Source organism: Vespa crabro, chromosome 9 (assembly GCF_910589235.1).
Source record: "Vespa crabro chromosome 9, iyVesCrab1.2, whole genome shotgun sequence".
Taxonomy (NCBI): Eukaryota; Metazoa; Arthropoda; class Insecta; order Hymenoptera; family Vespidae; genus Vespa; species Vespa crabro.
This window is the reverse complement of record NC_060963.1, coordinates 1,690,001-1,692,500: the sequence shown is the minus strand read 5'-3', so window position 1 is coordinate 1,692,500 and position 2,500 is coordinate 1,690,001. Positions and strand designations below refer to the sequence as shown.

The 2,500-nt window shown below is 28.9% G+C and overlaps 1 protein-coding gene across 6 annotated transcripts in view; it reads left to right on the top strand.

The window, feature by feature from the left end:
- The window catches only part of LOC124426984 (probable myosin light chain kinase DDB_G0279831), a 67,698-nt gene that overhangs the window by 47,826 nt on the left and 17,372 nt on the right, over positions 1–2,500 (top strand). The window lies entirely within an intron of this gene.

Sequence of the window (2,500 nt, the reverse complement as noted above, 5' to 3'; positions counted from 1 at the left end):
TGCGGTTCGTTTAGATTTCAAGAGCGAGAAGGACGAATGATACTTCGAATTCCATTGATATATTATTGAATCTCGAATGGAAATATAGGAAACTTCGATATACCTATTCTATTTTCGTCGGACGATGTGAGCAATTTTTGGTCGAAAATTTTTCGAATATAGAAAAAAGGGAAAAATAGTAGAAAAAAGGAAATATGAAACTTGTTGATTGTTCGTAACAATTCTTTTTTCCTTTTTTTTTCCTACGGTTCTTTTTATTTTCTTTTTTTTTTTTTTTTCTTTTTTTTTTTTTATTCTTTTTTATATTTCGTTATTAAAAAATACTTTTTCCATTCTCTCTATCTCTGTTTCTGTCTCTTTCCCTCTCAATCTCTCGTTCTCTCTTTCTTTCTCTCTCTCTCTCTCTATCTCGGTGAGGATCATATAAAAAAAGATCGAGAAGAATAAAATCGAGTATCGAATTAGAAGTCATTTGTTGTCCGAATGATTTTCACGAAGAAACACGAGAGACTTTAATCTCGTGAGACGAGCACGCGTGATTTGTCCTTTCTCGAAAACGTCCGAGAGAAAGAGAGAGAGAGAGAGAGAGAGAGAGAGAGATCGATACGGAAAGATATAGGAGATGGTAGATGATAAAAAAAGGAAATGAGAATTACGAAAGATCTACGAAAAAAAAGTTGATCGGTAGGATTTGCAGAGGTGTCAAGAGTGATCTCATGACGTCATTGGAAATATCTATCTATGGTATATATACATGTGTATGTGCGTGTGTGTGTGTGTGTGTATATCCACATGAGTGTTACGTGAACTATACGTGTTTCCTTTTAGCTAAGCTGCCGATCGATGAGTACACCGATATAAAGAAAAAAAAAAAAAAAAAAATATCTGTCTCTTTATAGTTAAATAAAAGAGAGAGAAAGAGAGAGAGAGAGAGAGAGAGAGAGAGAGAGAGAGAGAGAGAGAAAGAAAGAGAAAGATAGAAAGAAATTTATCGCTATTACATTCTAAAATAACATATGTTTATACATCTATAGATATATATATATATATATATATATATATATATATATATATATATGTTTATTTATGTTTTATTTTTTATAATAACGATTATACATTATTGAATAATAAAGTAGGATGAAAAGAAAATATAACGATTAACGAATAATATTAAAATAATAAAAAATTAATAAAATGAGGAATAAACCTGGTGTAATTATAATAAGCTGGTGAGCGCACATTTTTTTCTTTTTTTTTTTTTTTTTTTTTTTATATATAGAAAAATACAAGATGGAAAACAATTGGAATTTATTTAAATAAGCATATTATTAATTAAATTAAAACGATTATCGTGTCAGCATGAAATCCAAAATGAGACATAGTTTTTCGATTACTTTCGACCTTGATTATCATGAGTAGACAATAAAGGGCAATAGTTAAAAGTTTAGTCGTCACGGTATCGCGTGCTTTCATCGGAGATTATGGAGGGAAGAAAAAAGAAAAAAGAAAACAAAAAAGAGGAAAAGAAAATGAAAAGAAAAAGGGGAGAGAGAGAGAGAGAGAGAGAGAGAGAGAGAGAGGGAGAAAAGAGTGAACTACCTACGAGCGGGCGCAGCTCGCGTGATTGGCTTCATGGTAATTACGGGATACGCTTTAATTGTTTCACGCTCACGCAAACTCAAAACGAGTTCTATATTTTTAGTCGCCTTAGCGTCGCAATTGCGAGATTATTATCGCGAATTATGCTAATAACTTGTTAAACTGGGAATACAAAATGAAGAAAAAACATTTCAAAATGAAATTCCTTTTCTTCGTCATAGCGTAAAATAATTTCGACGTTTATCACCGAACAATTTTTCTTTTTTTTTTTTTTTTTTTTTTTTATATGCACTTATCGCACCTCGCAAATGTATTGTATGCTTATTCATTTTATTTATTTATTTATTTATTTATTTATTTATAATTAGTTCATATATTTTTCTTTCTTTTTTTTTTTCTTCTTTTTTTTTTATCGATAAGAAAATTTCGATGAAATCATTCGGCCTTCCTTTTCTTCCTCTTTCTTTTCTTCTTCAATGAAACACCTGTTGTCGGTAAATAAAGTGTATAAAGCTTGTGTATCATAAATATATGAATATATTTGTGTTTTATTTCCTTTCTTCTTTCTTTTTTTTTTTTTGTTTTTTCTTTTCTTTCTTCTTTTTTCTTTTTGTTTTTTTTTTTTGATAATTTGATCTTCGTTTTACGTCATAGATACAAATTAAATACATATTGAAAATATATGTTATTTAGATGCAATTTATTTAAATAATTTTATTTCGAAAAATAACGTGATATTACCGTTCCGTTGTCTGTCTGTCAAGAAAATGAATCTGTAAGCGCAGACCTTCTGGCATTGTTTTCAAACTAGAATTTGATTTAATAACATTTCATATCCTCCCACTTGATCTTCATCATAAATACATATATATATATATATATATATATATATATAATATAT